The following is an 18,763-nucleotide window of genomic DNA, read 5'->3' as shown; positions in this document are numbered from 1 at the left end:
CCCTGACAGGAAACTTGTCTTTCCACAGAAACTATGTTTAGAGCAAATGATTTTAACTCCCCTTAGTAAATAAAGGGGGAAATAATATTTCTCTCTGACACTATGTTTTACAGGTAATTGATTTTTAAAAATGACTTGGCTTTCTCATTTATGGCCAGGAAGCAATAAAACCACCCCCACCCATTCAGTTTAGAAATTCACCACAGAGATGTTGCAAGTAGAGAGAGCCAGGAAAAGAGCGAATGTAAAATACTTTTAAAACCAGGCATCACATTTCTCTACAATGGTGGATAACCTCAATCATTTTCCCTTCCTTCACAGAGCACAAGGGATAACATACTCATGAGAATTACACCTCAGCCCTTCAAATGCTACTGACCCTGTCATACAGCTTAATCAGAGATGAGACTTGTTTGAATGAGCTAGTTGCAGGCAGCCACTGGACATTACTTTGGAAACAGCTTTCCTAAGTCTGTCCCACACTTCCCAGCAATGTTACTAAAATTTTGATGTGTTTGCCTACAGATTTTAGTGGCTGCAGGTGATGATGAGATACTGTGCCATAGCAAATAATGGCAATTTCTTTTTGAAACCCAGGTGGGAGTGTTCTTCAGATTGTGTTCCTTTCAGAAGGAGCCTTTTGCTGGTTAGAAAAATTGGTTGGTACTTGCATAACATACGTTTTGCAGTTTTCTCTGTGGCACCTTATCCAAGTTACTGCGGCAACTGTGGCCTGAGAGTTGTCTGCCTTATGGATGGGCAAATAATGTGAGCATTAAAGATGTGTGCTGGGGTCAGAGGTTGGCTGATGTTTGTTTAATTGAGTCCCGTGGCAGAGGCTGGAAAATCCTCAGCAGGGAGTGTTGTCATTCAGGGCACATAAGAATCCTGAAATAGGTCGAATAATTTGAGTCTGACCCTCCTGCATCTGGTGGAGCTTTAGGGCTTGGTGCACTGTGATTTTAAACTGCTTATTCAATTTCCTGATCCTTAACATGCTAAATTTATTCCTGTGCAATGGTGAAACACGAACTCCAGGCCCTATTATGTAAGACAGCTACTACTGGCTTTCTATTTTTGAATTATAATAAGATAGATTCTGCACTGCTTTAGCGTTTCCCTTCACATCCAGTTTATGGGAAAAAAAATAAAAAGAAGGTAAAATATGATGAAGGACAAATTTTCTCTAGTTTAAAACAATTCTGTACCTGAATGAGATGTCTGGCACAAGTTACTGATGGACATGAATGCAGAAAGATGTGCTGAGTTTGCAGTGCAAGCTGAAAAGGAAACAGATATTCCTGTACAGAGAGATGGGAATTTCCCAATGTGCACATAGTGCCAGTGTGTGCGAGGAACAGCAGAAGATCTTTAATGCACAGAAGGGATTTAATGACTTAATGAACCTGCTGTACTGAATCAGTCAAAACCCAGCAAGTAAAGGTTTTATAAAAACATGCTGACTTCTGGCAAGAACTGCTTATTTATGGGACTTCGCTTATTTTATGGGCCATGATAGATCATTACTTTCATGTTATATATGAGGATAATTACCAGAAATTCAGTGAAGTAGCTGCCTCTTTATTTTCTGGGAAAAGTTCATGTATATACAGAAAAACCAGCTCATTTATACACATGATTTCCCTCAGAATACCCAAAAGCCTGAGGATGTTTTACCCAAGTGTTCTCCCTCTTGAAATTTAATTTCACTAATAAATGAATATACCGTGGGCTATACCATCCAGGAGAAGATTAATAATGATAATTGTGAGAAAAAACAGAAGTGTTTAAATGTATCATAAAGGTCAGACCCAATTAATCTCCAACAACATCTTAGCGTAAGTGCATGTAAAAATGGGTTTGAAATTCTGCACATCTTCCCGCTGCAGAAGGCAGAATAGATTCCTCATGTCCAGTCGAGCTGGAACGATTTATAGCATCTGGCAGCTCAGCTCTGCACATTTTAAGTGTATAGATTCAGAAGGGAATATTATTTTAAAAGCATGCAAAGTATTGTTTTCAGAGAAAAGGAAGCAAAAGTTATGTATTACAAAAAAAGTCAGACATGCCTCAGTTTTGGTTTTAGAAACCTGGCCTATATTCCTGAAGTGGTTTGGAACTGCAGGCCAACTTCCAAGGGGAACACCCTGCTCCCTGTGGGGAAGGATTTATGATTTTATTCAGGATGTATGAAATGTGGTGATTTTGGCTGGCGTTCAGGAAACAGAAGAGGGGAGCAGAGTCTCCATTCATTTACACCCCTGCCTGTTGTCAGTGAAGTTTTAATGACAATGAACAAAGGCAGAATGTGGGCTGCAGAATGGGAACTTTGTGCTTTGTAAAAGTGGCCAAAATTCAAGGGAACAAATTGCTGACTCTTCTGTGAGCAGGAGCTTCTGGTGCTGGCAGAGCTCTGAAAAACAAGGCTGCAGCTGAAAACAACAGCAGATTCTGAGAGCCCCCATTGGGGACCTTCCTTCTAGACCCTGAGTTCTTGCTCTCTCTGACCTACTGAAATGGTCTGTTACAATACAGTGTGAACTCAGCCTTTGGAAATGGGTGAAGCCAGCTGTGTTTCCAAAATCCATGGACGTGCAGACAAGTAGCTGTATTCCTGGAATATGCAGGAACTTTTCACCGCCTGAGCTGCACAAATGGACATCTGTGCATTTTGAGGGAAGGTGCTTGACACGGAATTTTTAAAACCTAAGGGAAGTTCACAGTATTCAGTCATTTGAAGGAAATGCTTCCCACTGTTCCTTCTTGCTGATAGTTTAGGGTTATCCAACACATGGCAACTTTCCTTTAATGAGAGCAGTGTGTGTGTGGGGAGAATCCCGATCTGAAAGAAGCGGTGCTGAGCCAGATCCCTGGCTTGCATCCATTGCCTTGTATGAGGGAACTCCTCGGTATCCCTGAGCTGCAGGAGCCCGGCCCCCACAGAACCCTCTTGCTGTGCCTTCCATGGGGGAGCACACCTGGGATGTAGCTGAGGCCAGGCAGGAGGGAGGTTCAAACCATTTGTGAACTCTGGCAGGCCCCAGCTGCTGCAGCAGCCCTTGGGAGGATGATGAAGACAATTTTGAGCAGTCTGAAGCAGCTCCGAGCTGCTGAGTGGGGCCCCTGCAGATCCCTTCCTGGGATGGAAAGTCCAGAGATTCTTGCGGATCCTTGTCTTGCTGTGGGAGATGGTGACCAATTGTCTGCCCTAAAATATGCCATCAGTACCTTCAAAAGAGGCTTTGCTGGGTGGGAGTAAGACCCCTGCCTGTCATTTAAACATATCTGCATTTTGTAAGCAAGGCAATAACTTCGTGAAACACTGGAAGCAACAGGTATTGCCTGGGAGGCTGAAAGTGAGAGGGGAACTCGTGAGCTGGGTTCCACTTGCAATCCATGAGAGCCTTGAGTTTATTGACAAAGATGCCTTGACTTGAAGCTGTAAACTTTCTTTGGGATGTGCTGTGCACTGGAGTAATCAAGTACGGAATGATCTATTGGCGTTTTATGCAGATAGAAGAGCTGCTCTAAAGGGAGACAAACTTGCTATTGAAATGGGTTTCTCTGTGATGGAAATGCAAATAAAATGCTTGGCTTGTTTCATATCATGATGTAGATTGAAATCTTCTCCATGGCCTTGGAGAGAGAGAGGGCTCATACCCACCACAGATGTGTAATATCAGCTATCATTAGATTTTTCATGTAGTATCCAACACATGCACATCATGGATCTCTGATCAAGCGAAAGCCTCAAATGATTGAAAAGCAGCAGCAATGCAGCAGCATGCCCCTGGGAAACCAGAACATCACCACTACAAGTGTTAGCCACCACAAATTAAAAATCTGAGACTCTCACCGTACTAAGCTGCTCATGTCTTTCTGCCCTCTCATGTACTAATACTCCTAAATACATGGTAAAATATCAAAATGTAATTACAGAGTAGAGTCTTGGCTTTCCCACACCTGTAACATACATCCAGCTGCTTTGTTAATATTGCTATTCAGGTACAATTTAAAATCAGCAGAGAAAGTCATTCCAGAACCTGCACCAGAAGGTCACCAACTCCCTTTGAAAGCACTGATACTTCCTTTTGTTCGCTCTTATGTATCTGATTACAAATTACTAAATCCAACTGCTATTTGAGAACTTTTAGATTCTAATCAGTACTTTGATGAATGTACAGCACAATAATGCAGATGAGTGATGTCACCCTTTAAGCACACAGCAGCGTGCAGGGATGAAAAAGTGGAGAAGCCATTCAAAAGCTCTGGGACCTTTGTGATCTGGGAGCTTCCTTTGTAATTCATCCTGACTGTAAATTGTTGCCTAACAACTTGACATTGTTAGAGTGTCTAATTAAACATAAAAAACCCCCCACCCAAATACAAAATGTTCAGCTTAGATTGTGAAGGGTTGCCTTTATGTTGGTAAAATAGAATGACAATCTGGGAAAAGGAAATGTTACAGAAGTTGACTTGAATAAATAAGAAGGAAACATAAGTAAGTTCAACAATGCCAGCATCAAAGATCTTTTCTTTAGGAACTAGGCAACTTCCTAACGCTTTTTGCTACGGCATAAGAGACTGTTTATTAAATGAAGTAGAAGTAAACATCACAGCCTTTTTTCATGTAATAAAGAAGAACAATGTAGCCAGGTGTTAAAAGATGAGCAAAAAATTCTTAAAAGGGAGGTTGTTTTCGTAAAATATGATGAAACCAAGCGGCTGAAATAAAAAGTATAAGTATGAACTTCATCTGTATGAACTTCATCTGCGTAGTTTTTCTACTGCAGATGACAGGGTCCTGACCTGTTCTTTTAGTCTGTTTAACACACTTATGTTCAGTATTTTCATTGGGTATGAAAATTCCATAGGACTATTCTTGGTCAAACCAGCGCTGAAGGATGTGAGGGCAGTGCTATGGATTTAGGAAAGGGAAGAAATGCAGGGATCTGCTTCTGATACCTCTTCAACACCAGCTGGCAAGGGATGATGCCTGTCCCTTCTGATACAGATAATGTGTGGTTATGCATTATGATGTCAATATTCTTTTAACGTGGATTACGAAGGAGTGACCTTGCCTTATTTTAAAACATGCACCATTAAACTAGGATAATTGGGGAATTTCCTGTAAAAAGAAATTTCCTGCCGCCTCACACTGTGTCTGGGTAGTTGTGTGTGCTGTTCTTCTGAGGCTACCCAAGTAAAGGAAATGTATGCAAAGTGTATTTTCCCAAAGTTTTCCTTTACTTTGCACCTCTTCAAAGGTACTGCTACCTGAAAGCATCCACCTTTTAATAACCTTCTTCCTTTTCTCTTCCAGGGACTTCTGACACTCCCAGCCCTTTAGCCTGTTGCACCTGAAGTTCAAGAAAAGGACTTTTCCCTCCATTTTAGGTAATCAGTGCTGCTTCTTGGTTGTAAGTGGGATTAAGTGATTTGTTGATTGAAATAGCGTAAGAATACTAAACAACTTGCAAGTCTGCCACCAGAAGTCAACAGATATTGGATGGTACAGGGTCTGATGATAGTTATTAATTCAAAGTTTATTTTCAGTTCAAGAACTATAAACCAACTTCCCTGCTCCACTCTTGGAAATTAAGCCTGTATCTCTTTATTTTTCTATCCCCTTCTTTATGAGTGTATATATACATTTATACAACTGCAATTGCCTGTGCTGTTTTATCTGGGAATCCCACTGTACGAACCTAATGCTTTTCCCTACTGAAAGTAAGTTTTTCCTGCAGTGTCACTTTGATTATGGCAGGGTGCTGTCTTTTCAACACTTAAGCATGTTGTGTCACCACATGATTAACATTTAAAGCTGCTTTAGCAGTGAAAAGTCAGTCTCACTTACATACTTTTCCCCCTTGTTGATCTTAATATGGGAAGTCACTATCCTCTAACTGGACAAATTTGTTTCAAAATGAGCTTGAAATGCGCACGGGTCATAGCAACTGTATCAGTTCATATCATTCCCCCTCCTTCCTCTTCGTCCATCACGTCTAATACATCTGATGCACTTTAAAAGATCCTGGGAATAAGATAAGCTGGAAGAAGTCTCCAGTTATTTTGAAAGGGATCAGGGAGTCTGAAACATTGGGAGGGGTCACCTTGAATCTGTGTAAGTATGAGAAAGGCAGGCATGCCAGCCCAGATGGTCTTTCTTTCTACTCTTTATGCTATAAAAAGGGGCATTACTGTTGCTTGGATGGAAGGGTTTTTATGATCAAGAGCAGAAGAAAAGGATTTAGAGTTGTTAATATACTGCTTGTGTGCTTAGCCATTTATATTTACAGTAATTGCTTCTGGAAAAAAAAAGAGTCCTTCGCTTGCCAAGTGTAGGTAAAATAAAGGCTGACTAAATTAAGTCTGGGAACCAGTTTGATTAGAAGCTGAAACAAATCTCCTAGGACTCTAGAAATCCAGTTCATTTGTGGCATTCCTTCCATACTCTAATGGGCTCTGATGCTTGATACCGAATGATAAGAAATGCTTGTTTCTGAAAACAGCTGTTGTGGGTTTGGTAGTTTGGAACTGCTTTTGAGAGCTGAATGTAAACCATAAATATGTGGAAATGAAGGCAAGTCAGATTGTTCTTCCAGATAGGACTGGAGCCCACGGTCATTGTTTCAAAAATGCTTACAGAAAAATAGTAGAATTACACCTTTCACTTTTGGAAAGAAAAGCAAGACCACCATTATTCCACTGAGACTGTAAAGGGTCTGTAATGTGTAATGTCGTGTGTGTGCTCTGGTACCACAGATCAGCATCCTGTATTTTCTGTTTTCTGAACTGTACCCTGTTCCATTATGCTGGGCTGGTGCTGGTATTGCTTCAGAATCTGATTAAAAGAAAACCATTTCTGTTCTGCACTTGTGTTAACATAACTCAGGCCTTCAAATGCTTGAAAAATTATGGCCCTGCTTTCTAACTTTTCCATCTCTATCCAAGTTTGCAAGGGATGCTTGGCTCTTAGTGCCTTGCAGAGTTTGGAGCCCTTCACCTCTAGCAGTGTTCCAAGCGCAAACTTGAAAATTGGTTTCTTAAGGCATTTTGTGGGGCACAAGTTGGGAGCTAAGAGCAACAAAAGCATTTGGTCATGAGATGAGCTTGACTCCTGTTGTTTCCAGTCACCACAGTTAAATTAGGTCTGAACTCCTTGGGCCATCCCTAACGTAACCCACAGGCTGAAGACTTCTGTGTGTCGCAATCCCAGAACAAACTCTGTGGTTTTGCACATTTTTAAAGAGAAAAATGATTTTTTTTCTTTGTTCTTAATTGTAAAGGTGGTATTTTTGAAAAGAAGTTCTGTAGTGACAAATATGTTTCACAGGTAGCTCTGTTTTGCAGGTAGCTCTTCAAAAATGACAAAATTAACAATAATTATCATTTTATATAATGTATAATTATCTATTATTTAAAGAATAAAGAGTGAATAGTGGAAGTAAAGATCATGTCATAACCTGCAGTATGAAGTGCTAGAGAAGAGCAATTTTTATGTGGCCGCATCTTTCATAATTCAGAAATTGTGGGAAAATGTTTCTAAAATACAGCATGGGCAGGCACTGAATTTCAAATTGATTTTCATGAAGCAGACAACACAACAATGAATTAACACTGACTTAATTTTTAAAACATTTAAACACCTGTTTTTTGGTATCAACTGATCGTAGTAGACACTTGTTAAATGAAATTTTTATTGGATTCTTTTTATGCATTTTGGCCTATTATATACCAGGACTGAACCATGTAAATTTAGTCCACACTTTGGAAAACAGGTTCTCACCCATTTTGATGTGCAATAGAATGATATTTGATAATTTTGCAACCCTTGCAAAATGCAAATTTTTTCAGAGAAAAACATGTAAAGAATTGTGTGCATAAGGTGTGCAGTGGCAGTTTGCATACACAAATTTTGTGCAAATAGAAATGAAAAAACCCCATGTGGTGTAACCTGGAAGTGTAATGCATAGAAAATGTACGTGTAGTTGTGAAAAAACTCTATTTACAACCTGGCTTCCCTACCACAAATTCTATCTTCTGCCTTAGCAACACAAAACTTTTACAAAAAAAAGGTGGAAATTGGAAGCTTTTGAATTATAAACATTTCCAAATCATTGAACATAAGCATATATACTTTATTAACTATATTCTGGAAGTAGATGGAATAAAAACTTGATGAGTTAGCAGGTTCAGATGAAGGTTATATGAAATTTACCAAACATTTTTGTGAAACAAATCTGGGGAGCAGATGGGAGCGATGGGGGAGGACGTAGCTGATATTTCAATAGATTTTTGCACATTTTCTGTGGTTTGTGTTTGGTTTGGTTGTGTGTTTTGTGGGATCAGCTCCACAGTCACTTGGACTCTCTGCCCAGAGCATTCTTGGGTGCACTTGATGATTTTATGGCTGTTGGTTAAGACCTGTAGGATATCCCACCTCTCTAATAATTTTTACAGGGTTCTGTGGATGCAATTTCAGTCTCAGGCTTAGGAAAAAGATTCATTTAACCCTGGAGACTGAGGAGGAAGGAAGGAGGCTGGGAAAAGGAAGGACAAGGAAGCATCGGAAAGATAGGCAAGAGAAAGTGAGAGAAAGCATCAGGTCTAGAGATGTGAATGAATGAGGAGAGTATAAACAGAGAAAAAAAAATGCAGCCAGGCATTGTTTTTCTTTGCTTTAAATACCCCATAAGCAGAGCAGTCAACAGGCAGACAATTATAGCACCAGGCACATTAGGGTGCAGAACAAGCTTTGCTCTCCATGGTTTATGATATCCTCTGAACCCTCTGGAAGGATAAATGATATAACTTGATGTGACTCATACAGGAAAGCAGATTATCAGTGGTGTGCTATAATGCAAGTGAGAAAAAGACAAAATAGAGTCAAAGAGTGCTTACACTGTGTTACTTTTATCTTCTGATATTGTTTATCATATTGGTATTATCATTATTATTTGATAATGTTATCATATCACTTAATGACAGAATTTCCAGGCTTGGAGCCAGCATCCTAGACAAAACATCCTAATGCTTATGGCAGTTTCTTCCTTTGCTGGTTATTAAATTGTTTCTGTGAATGAAAATAATGATAACAACAAGGAGAAATGCACACCATGCAGGGACCAATTTCCTGCCACACCAGGAGTGATGCACACAACAGCCTCCTGCAGCTGGAATGATGCTCTGGGATGGAGGGAGCCTGAGTGAGGACCTGAGGAGTGTGGCTGGAGTGACCTCTGGAATTGTGCTGTTGGCACTGAGGCCACAGATGCCCGATTTAGTCCTTCAGGCTGCAACATCTTCCTGTGCACTGAAAAATGAAAATGCAGGAAAATAGGTCTGGCAGGGCTGGGAGTTGTTCAGGCTGAGGTTTCAGTATGGATTTTCTGTGGGGATATCAGTTTCATGGGAAAGTTAAGACCTTCCCTTCCGTATCTGCATTTTGCTGTCTTTTCTCTTCCTGTGTTTTTATTTATTAAGTTATGCTAAAGGGCACCAGAGCAGACACTTGATGAAAATGGAGTGCCCTGTTTTTTCCAAAAAAAAAAAAAAAAAAAAAAAAAAAAAAAAAAAAAAAAAAAAAAAAAAAAATAAAAAAAAAATCTATCATCTGCAGTTTTATGGAGAGTCTTGGTTTATGTGTCATATTTTTCTAAACCCCTTTTGTTAATCCTTTTGTAGGCAGACTTGACATTTCCAAGAATTAGCTAATGATATACCAGTAAAAATGTCCCTTGGAAAAGAGAGATATAAGGAACTTTTCTACTGAGGGTTGCATTTGATCATATTTTTTCCATTAGATCATGCTTCTGTGGAGTTCTTAGCCTCTCATTGGAAGATCCTGCTGGATCTTGAACCGCAGTGAGTGTCCCTTACATTCATTAATAACTTATAGTGGAAGCAAAGGGCTTCTGAACTTTTCAGCTGTAATTCAACAGCATTATTCTTAGGCAGGAGGGTGAAAATTTGTTTACTGAGAGGAAAATATTTGTTCTGGCCAGAATGCAATTTTTTGCCACTAGTACTGATGCCTTTTAGATCAAATTTTTGTAGTAACCTAGGTAGCCTGTGATTACAAACACAGGTGAATTCAATGAAAATTCAGTCTGGTCTCATTCCTTTTGGTGTCAATCCAGAGTATTTTACTGAAATCTATTGCCATCTGACTAAACTTTGTTTCCAAGGGCTGCCAGTGTACACAGCATTTGGTGTTATCAGGTATATTTAGATTTCCTCGTTATCATAGAAAGCACGAAAAAGTAGCTAATCCACTTTATAAGTAACCAGGTGACATAGACTCACATTACTGATGTGACACTTATCTGGTCTAGCAATTATGACTAATGGCAGCAGCAGCAGCAGCAGCAACAACAACAACAACAAAACCACCACCACCACCACCAATAATAATAATAATAATAATAATGCAAAGGAAGGAAGGAAGGGAGAATTTCTGTCCCTTTTGTGCACTCAGACTGAATCCAAGAGGTTAAACAGCCTCTCTAGCAATTCCGATACAAAGTTTCACCTCTCTTTTGAGTGTCCCAGAATTTCCAGTTTTGATTCCGTACACTGAGGCATTGGAAATGGAAATCAGATACTTAAACTTGCTGGAATAAACTTGCTGTGGAGGCTCTGAGCATGCTGCACTGACAGTGTCAAACACTCTAATGCAGATGCTCTGAGCTCAGTGGTAGGTGCCTGGATTTAGCAGCTAAGCCTCAGGGTTCTGGTTTACACTTTTGGATCCGGCCTGTGCTTTTCCATGTCAGAAATTATTTAAACAGCTATTAGGCCTTCAACAAATTGCAGTGGAAAGATCAACAGAGCATGGAGAAGCTCTGTTTACAAGGTGCCAGTGACCACTTGCATAACAAACCTGTCAATGATTTGTGAAGTGTGCAGACACGGTACCACAGAAAGTCTCACTCAAAACAATTGGTTACTCATTGCTGCATGGTTTCAGTGATCTTCTCATCTTCCTGGATATGCTGGACAGCAGGAAGGCCCTGCCCATCTCTTTAGCACCTGATGATCCTTGGACAACTTTGCTGCCCTCTCTGTAAATGAATGTCAGCTTTCCTACAGAAGTATAGGGCTGCCTACTGAAGTACAATGCCTGTTTTATTTCAATGTTCTCTGGGAAACAGTTTAGAGAGCATCCATATCAAACAATTCCTGCTCTGCAGTGTTTGTACCTCGAAGAGTTAGGTCAAGGGTTTTGGATCAAAGCCTAGCTGAGGCTACATACATCATGAGGCCCAGAGAGAGAAGCATTGAATTTCTTGCTTAAAACTGGCTGTTCAATGCAAATGCATCATCCTTTGTGCTATGTAAAATCCAAGCTGAGCGTTCTGTATTTTCTTCAGGCAGCAAACTGTTGAACAGATTCCACTTCATTTCAAGGTCTTTCGATCAGGTTCTTGATGAATTCATTAAGCTATATATTCATTATAGGTGCTGAAAGGTGTATAACCTTTCTGGAAAGGAAGTGGTCTGCTCCATAAATAAATCTAGTGTTGTAAATTAAAGATGTGCTAGAATGAAATACCTGGATCCAACAGTGCTGAAACATGAGCAAGGCAATTGTAATGGAGGCTTTGGGAAGGAGGCTGCTCACAGTGGAGTGGACGAACCTTGTGAAGTGCCCTGACAGTCTGAAACTTCAGGCTGTGCTGGATCAGGGGAGGAAGAACATTCCTTCCCAGATTTTCTCTCAGTTGAAGCTTGATCATGGTATTGTTGTTAAATCTGTTGGCAGAGGAAATTTTCCGTTGCTGCACTTGCTATAGCAGTTGCATGCCAATGGAAAATGTTTTATAGCCGTGGCAGTGTTAGAGGTCTTGGTGGTTTTCCTTAATGATTGGACACAGTCCAGTCACAAATATGTTAGGATACAAATGTAATCTGTGTTTGTGGAAAAACAAACATCCCAGCTAAGACCTGAGCAAAGACGTCCACAGTACTGGCTGTGGCCAGGTCAAGTACAGAGAAATAAATATTGACCTCATATGAAAGCTGTAGTGCATTAAATCTGTAGCTATTTTACATTGGAATACCAATTCATGATACAACCAACTCAAATCTATTAAATGCTACCATAATTCTTTTTAAGTTGGGTCTCTCCCTCCCCATAATTCCATTTTGATCTCGTGGAAAAGATTCTGCCCTGGATGAAGCTCTCAGGAGCACTGCAAAGATACTGTGGACAAAGGGGCTGTAGTCAGTCACTTACCAGACACAATGTATTTTATGATTTAATGCAGAGTGAAAATAAGAGCCACATTTTTAAATTTTAGTATGACAGGTCATGTGGCACCCACAAATCATGCTGCTGTCATCAGGGTCTTAAAAAAACATATTTTTTTGGAGAAAAAGTAGACTGATGCAGTTAAGCAAAGCACATTACAGGAGAAGGACAGGCCAATCTATAGAAGGGAATTTAGTGTACTGCCTATTAGTACCTTTTAAAATCCCTCTTCTGTGCTTCAAATATTAGATAGCAAGCTGAAAAAAAAAAAAGTAGTTTTCTTGCAAGAATATATTGCTTCCTTCAACATAAATATCAGTGTTTTAAAATGCAAGTTTCAGTGCATGAATTGTACTCTTATTGTGCTGCAAGCAAATGCTTCATGCTATTGAAAGAGTTTTCCTTAATAAAATGCAGAGGCTAGAATGTTAAATCTTTTGAAGTTGCTGCTAAACATGTAATATTTAGCTTGAGAAGCAATAGTGAGGAAATGAACATGATAAGCGCTCATTCAGTAACAGCCCTAAATTGATTATTTCCTTCCTTATGTAAACTTATCAGTCAGCCCTTTGGGCTCACTTCTGAATACCAGCTCAGCACAAGAGTCTTATCACAAGGAAATGGAATGTAAAAGCCCAGACAATTTTGATAAGGCACGTACTTTGGTTATGATCCTATCTCTCCCCTCCTCCCTTTGAAATAATTCATCTGCACTAAAAGGGGAGATGCCCTCCCTGTAACTTTGGTGTAAGTAAAAGTTGATGTTGTTATAGTCAGAATAAACCCTGGTTATTTATCCTGCTGGTTTCTCAGAATATTCTCAGGCAAAGAGACTAGAAGATATATTGAAAATTGCAAGCAGCTTTGGAATGGAGTGGCGTAGTGGTCTGGATAGATGATATCTGAGTTTTTAGAGACTCTTATGAGTTTTGGACATAATCTAGAGATTCTCAGTAGAGTGAATACTGTAGGAAACTTAAGACTCTCATTATTTATTTGCCACCTTTACCCCACCCATGCTGCTATGGGTCTGACACCTCCTTGTGATGGCAGAAGCCAGACCGAATAAAGATCCAACAGCTCACAGTGCAAAAGCCAAAGATGCAAACTTTAAAAAACCCTACTACATAAACACCAAACCACACACTCAAACACACATAAGGCAAAAGAAAACTGACAGGCAAGCTCTACCCACCAGCCACCACAGTCTAAAACTTCACGGTTTTACCGGCCAAAAAACCAGCAGAACAGCCCCAAATACAAATTTAACTTCATTCATTTGTCCCAGTAAAGTAATAATTTAAAGGGGTATGTAACAAGTTTTCTGGTTCATCGCATACCAGGACAGCAAAACCTGATAAAAGCACTCAAATGACAGTACTGTTTTTGTTTGAGATGCGATGACATGCTCCTTAAGCAAATGTTATAGGCAGCAAATCCATGACCCAGTAAAATACACTCCAGACCATCAAAGTAGGTCTACAGCTTGATGAAATCCACTCATCTCCAGCAAGAATGACCTAAAACTCTTCAGAGGGAAAAAAAAGTGTGGAGGAATTCAGAAAGAATGTTTTTTAAGCAAACAGTGACATACCAAAGTTCAGTGTAACTTTTTCAGTGAAACCTAAAACTGAGCTAAACTTACCTGATTTATGTTTTTCCACAGAAACTCAAATCTTGAGTAGTTTTATGCAAATTATGGAAAAGTCATGACTGAGGCTGGACTAACAAATAATTTTGATTGGCTGCTTAGCTAAACGTCCTCTCAGGAATACTTATCATCCAAACAACATCTCATCATTGTAAATCAACAGGGGTCTTAGTCCTGGCAGTGTTGAAGTGCATGGCAAAGATACCATTGATTTTAATAGGATTAGGATTTCTCCAGAATTTTCATGATGCTTTGCACGAGGAAGCCCTTAGACTTTTTCACAAGATATCCTAAGTGCTTTATATTGAAAAAAATGTTGCAATGACAAGTATATTTGGTGAAGCAGTGGCAAAAATAAGACTGAAAAAAGTCATGGAGCAAATCCAGAATGTTCTTACAGGCACATGAGCACCCAGAGGAAAGGAAGGCTTTCTGATGGAAGGTGTGGGATCAGAGTAGATTAATCTATGAACTTGATTAACTCTGTGCTTTCTATGCCATACCAATACCACCACACGTGGAACAGACTGTACTTACCAGAGAGAAAATCTTGTTAACATTTTTGGAGAAAGAAAATCAGAATTAGCAGGGATGAACAAAACCGATACATTTGCACAGTGAATGCTAAGTAGCAAAATAAAAGAGGGTGTAACTGCATTGCCTGTCATTTATTTCTTTGGGCCTACAGCAGCAAAGTCCTCAGGGGAAGAAATTACAGTAGGAGATATTATCTTTTTTTACTGCTGTATTTCCCATCTTAAATTAATAGTGCGTAGGATTTTGATTATAATTGATATAATTATTCATGAGCGTGTTTTGTTTTACAAGCGAGTAAAGAGCACTTTGCTGCTCCATGAAGCCTGGCTTGTTTTATGGAGTTTAAATTAGGGCCTCAAGATATTAGTGAGGTGGACGAATACCATTGCTGAAATTCTCAATGCAACCACCAAACTGGTGCTCAGAGCAGAGAGCGAATGGAAGGGCTTGGATTTTCCACCCATTTCTGCATGGCTGAGCCTCCTCAGGCTGGGTTCTGCCACTCTCACTGAATGGAGCACTATACTGTGAGAAGAGGTGCGTTGGAAAAATGTTGTGGTCTGCTTAAAGGTGGCAGAGTTGGTTATTTTTTTAGGTCAAATAGACTCAAGTACTTGGAGACCGGGGGAGCTTATGTAATGCACTGGCATGGTATGAAGGAGCTATGTACAGGAGGAGAGGCACAGATGGAATAACTGCACACTCTCTGAGCAGGTGTCTGATGACATTTCATGGTGATCTAGTGAATTGTGTGGCCAGAGGCTTTCTAACAAAAATATCTGCAGAGTCCCAGTGAAAACAAGCCCCACACAATTCTCAAAAAAAGCCATAAAACCAGACCAAAACAGAAAATTAAAAAGATTTTCATATATTGTGCTTAATAGTCATGAGGTTTAGGAAACACATGTTGATCACCTATTACCCAGGCCAGTTTCAGGCTCCTGTACTACTTTGAAAGAGTTTGGGCTCAATTCAGGTCTCAGTATTTTAGAAGAAAAACCAGTATATTTTATTGTCTTGAAACTTGCAGGAGCTGTTTTAGGGAGCTCAGCTAGTCTGTTTGGCTTAAGTAGAAAGACATACAGTCAGGATGGTTTAATAACTAACAATAAATATGTTTCCTTCTTTGCTAAAAGTGATTGTGGCCTATTTTGCCTGTGTGCTTCACATGGCAGCATCAGGCTGTGGAAGCAAATTGTTATCACATCCTGGCTCCTTCTTCTCAGTGTTGGCAAGTGACTGGAAGGAAGGATGATTGCCAGATCAGATGCAGGTTGTCCTGCCTTCCTGAGAAGCAGCTGTTTGCAGGCAGCCTGGGGGAGTTTAGCCCTTGGCTTTGTTTCCGTGGGCATGTCATACAGGTGAGACAATTGAAATCTGAATCACTGCCTGTTTAAATGGTAAAAATAGCCTGGTGAAGACCAGATCCGTGTCCATTTCAAGTGGCATAATGTGATCAGCCCAAAGATAGGATCTACAGTGGTAGTAAATTCACTTCTGGCACAATAGGTTTTTCAATTTGGTTTTCTTCATGACCCCACGAGTGACATACAGAAAACATTTCATGCCAATCTATGAAGCTGCTGTATTTTAAATGTATGTTAAATTCTCCACTTTACAGAAGCTGTACCATGGAGCAGACTCCTTACCTCTTTTGGTGAGTTAATCTCATGATTTAGCATTACAACGAAGCCTGAAGGAGCTCCCTCCCCTTCCATTTCCTTTTCTTTTGTAGTGGATCAGTTATTCACAGGACGCTCTTTGTTTCTGGAACCATGTCTTTGTTTTGCCAAACTTCGTTCCACGCCAGTGTCTAGTAGAGACCTGTTCCAAGATGTGTTCCACCGGCTGGGAACCGGCACAGGCAGCAGAAATGCTTTTCTTGCAAAACAGTCTCTGCAAGCATTTTATCTGCTCCCCGCCCTAAAGAGGAAAGAATTTGTTGAAAACAAGTAGATCTGTATGCATTCCCCTTGGGAAATTCTCCTTTAAAACCCACATTTGAGGGAAAGTGTTATACAGCTAAATATGTAAAGAGATTTCTCAGAGACCCTCTGTCACAATCTGTAACACTTCAGTGCTTCTCATCTGTGCCACCATGGGAATACATTAATAAAGGAGCATGGCTTCTTCTGCTTTTAATGGTTCCAAAATACTGAGTCAGTTCTGTGAGGTACGTTTTGCTTAATTACCTCTGGTATAAGAGTTTCCATTCCTTTGGGCGCTGGATTCTCTGCTAGTGGTGGAAACTGCATCTTCCTCTTCATAACCAATAATCTCAATCACTGCAATCTACACTCTGTATATTTATTTTGTGGGGTGTCATGGACTCCTGAGATTTGCATATCCAAAGGTCCTGATGCAGACCTATGGATATTCCCAGAGTCTGCATGGCCCTGTGCAAATTTCAAGAGGAAAACAATAACAGGAAGGCAAGGAATATTAGAAATGTTTTATAAAGTTGGAAACAAGGCCCACCAAGCCTCGGATCCATTCTTTGTGGATGAAATGGAAGAAAATGTTTCAAAGGAACTGACTGTGCAGAAGGTGTGATTCAGGCCCATAGAGGAATTTGTTCAGTATGAAATCTTTTGCAGAAGACAGATTTTCATTGAAGGCTGAGACATGATTTTGTCTAAGATAAAAAAAAAAAAAGATTTAATTAAAAACTGAAGAGCCCCTGTGTCTTATCCTTATGCACCTGTTGTGCAAATTTCAAGAGGAAAACAATAACAGGAAGGCAAGGAATATTAGAAATGTTTTATAAAGTTGGAAACAAGGCCCACCAAGCCTCGGATCCATTCTTTGTGGATGAAATGGAAGAAAATGTTTCAAAGGAACTGACTGTGCAGAAGGTGTGATTCAGGCCCATAGAGGAATTTGTTCAGTATGAAATCTTTTGCAGAAGACAGATTTTCATTGAAGGCTGAGACATGATTTTGTCTAAGATAAAAAAAAAAAAAGATTTAAAAAAAAAGCTGAGTAGCCCCTGTGTCTTATCCTTATGCACCTGTCCTGGTGCCTTGTAGATGGTTTCTGCATCACGTCTGTTCTACAGAAAGTGAACATGCTTTTTAATTGCCTGTGGGCTTGCTGAGGAATTGGTTTGTTAGGGTTACTGCAAATAAAGGAAGATCTCAGTAGACAGTTATTTCTTTGTCTAAAAGAGGTCATTAAATTTGGTGATGGAAGCTGTCAACGTATAAAAATATACAAGTGAATAGGACGTGAGAACAAACACTGACAAGTGCAGTATAGAGCCGGTGCTCTTGACGAGACACGGGATTGAACTGAACAAATGGCTCATAAAGCTCCTTTAGCAGGAGGACAGTAAAATCCTTCCTCTAAGGTGATTTAGTGTTTTAGTAAGCATTTATATGGAGACAGGGGTCTACCCTTGTGGATGGGGGTGCTTGCTTTTGCCAGGCACTGCAGACAGCGCTGCAATATAACTTTAGTTTATTATGGCACTAAAACTATTAAACTGTGACTGTCTTTTTTCACTTGAAGTGAGGTTTGTCCCTAACCAAAAGGGGACAGCCATTATTTTCCCATGCTTACTATTGTTTTTGATGGGCAGCCATCTCATGTCTTTTAAAAAAGCAAGAGCTCACTTTGTGCTAAGTGGCTGCAAGGGAAAATATAGAGTTAACTACAGAGGTTGATCAGTAACTCACAAATACAGTAGCTCCACTTAGCATACAAAAAAGTTAAAACACTTACTCCATTCTCTGTCTTATTGATTAGCATTATCCAGATAAAAATTAGTGATGTCCGCTTCCCTGGGGGACAAGAGCTGTGGTGTTTGTAGAGAGAGCCCAGGTCAGGAGCCCTCCCATGAAGATGAGGATCTGAACAATGCCCTAGGTAGCAGAGAGCTATGGTGGCTCGCTCCTAGGAGACAGTCACCTCTGTGGGTGGGTGTGGGAGCTGGATATGTGGAAACCCCAGGTCCCTTGGAGTCAAGTTTCCATTCAGGTGAGTGACCATGCTGGACTGGGATGGGGAGCTGTCTCAGCTAAAGGCCACCATCCCTCTGTCTGATGTGCTGGTCTGCTTGTGTCCATCACTGATGTGTTACCGCTTCTCGTGGTAAAAGACTGCTCCTGCCAGCTGTGTCCCTACCCTTCAAGTCCCCACCGTGGCATGGGACTCCTACAAAACCCCTGGTGGGCCCACAGTGCTGGGTTCACTCCTTTATTCCAGTTTGGATGCTTATTCTGGGGAGATGCACAGGAACTCTCATTGCAGCTTGCAAAAGTTTTTCAGAGTCACTCTGAGGTCACAGAGTCCTCTGAATCACTGAGGTCACTTAGACA

At 40.3% G+C, this 18,763-nt stretch overlaps 1 long non-coding RNA gene across 1 annotated transcript in view; it reads left to right on the top strand.

Moving 5' to 3' along the window:
• Window positions 1-16,101, top strand: part of LOC108447338 — an 81,593-nt gene extending 65,492 nt beyond the window's left edge. The window contains exons 2-3 of the long non-coding RNA XR_001862865.1: window positions 5,324-5,397; window positions 16,066-16,101. This is a non-coding gene — a long non-coding RNA (uncharacterized LOC108447338). The remainder of the gene's footprint in view (window positions 1-5,323; window positions 5,398-16,065) is intronic.
• Window positions 16,102-18,763: the final 2,662 nt, after the last annotated feature.

The sequence above is a fragment of the Corvus brachyrhynchos genome, unplaced genomic scaffold (genome assembly GCF_000691975.1).
Source record: "Corvus brachyrhynchos isolate BGI_N302 unplaced genomic scaffold, ASM69197v1 scaffold105, whole genome shotgun sequence".
Taxonomy (NCBI): Eukaryota; Metazoa; Chordata; class Aves; order Passeriformes; family Corvidae; genus Corvus; species Corvus brachyrhynchos.
Note: the sequence above shows the minus strand (reverse complement) of the source record. Positions and strands in the feature narration are given on the sequence as shown.